This window comes from Zerene cesonia, unplaced genomic scaffold (assembly GCF_012273895.1).
Source record: "Zerene cesonia ecotype Mississippi unplaced genomic scaffold, Zerene_cesonia_1.1 Zces_u006, whole genome shotgun sequence".
Lineage (NCBI taxonomy): Eukaryota > Metazoa > Arthropoda > Insecta > Lepidoptera > Pieridae > Zerene > Zerene cesonia.
The window spans coordinates 1,481-2,655 of record NW_024045136.1 but is presented as its reverse complement, the minus strand read 5'-3'; positions in this window follow the sequence as shown (position 1 = coordinate 2,655).

Genomic DNA, 1,175 nt, shown 5'->3' with positions numbered 1-1,175 from the left:
GGCCGTTAAGAGAAATCTTCGACCTTAACGCGTGTTTAATAACGCCTTAAATCGATTGTAGCAACAAGAAAAAAAAAAAGTAAAACAGAAATCTATGACACGCTTCGGGATTTATGCTAATTTGATAGCGACTTCGAACCCTAACGCTACAAATTTGATAAGATAGAAAAAAAAAATAACAACGCTCCCTCTAAAGGTTTTGTTTATTCTTTGAACTATCAAAAATCATTCAAATTTTTTTATCCAAATTATTATTTAAGTATCCTACTAAATTATTAGTATTTTATTCTCTTAGTACAATCAATAGATGTTTAGTAAATCGCGTATTCTCATATCCGAGCGATGTCATGTACGCATGTGTGCGTGCGGCCCTGCGTACCGACAGAGCCGGCCGCGACCGGTGATTGGATAATTGCATAAATATATGCGTGCTTAATTTTAACTCTTGTAAACCCCTTAAAAGCTCCTCAAAAATGCCCGAAAAATGACGTATCAAATATTCATTGGAATTACCACCTTATTTCGTGGAGGTAACGTTCAAAGTCTATTGTATTGCTCATTAGTAAACTCTGCCTAAAACACGCATAGGCAGAGTTTTGCTCTGGACACTTGAAATTGATGAGTCTAATTGTTTACTGTACGACAATGATTAATTTTCACTGACATTAAAAAAAGGGAAATATAAAATTCACAAATTATTCGATATATAATCAATTTGAATAAAACATTTTATCCGAACTATGTATACATTGAATTACTGGATACCATAGAACATAGCGTTCCTTAAAAAAAAAAAAAAACAAAAACGACTCAATTACTGAATTAAAAAAAAGAACATGGTATCCAGTAGATAGTACATTTCAATAACAAAACAAGTACAGTACAAACGAATATAGAATTGACCCCACAAAAAAAAGCCTAAAAATAAAATAAAAAAAAACTATACAAAATAATGGCATAATGTCGTCGGTGTATAACCGCCCGAATAATAATTATATTATTAATATAATAATGAATTATTTCGCTTAATCTACATTTATACGGATAAAACTATCTCATTTGGCAGTAGCGGACATTTTATAACTGCGTCCTGAAAATAGAAAAAACAAATCAAAATTTTTTCCTCGTAAAAGCCAAACATATAACTAAACAGAAAAGTGATTGTGGCAATTTAA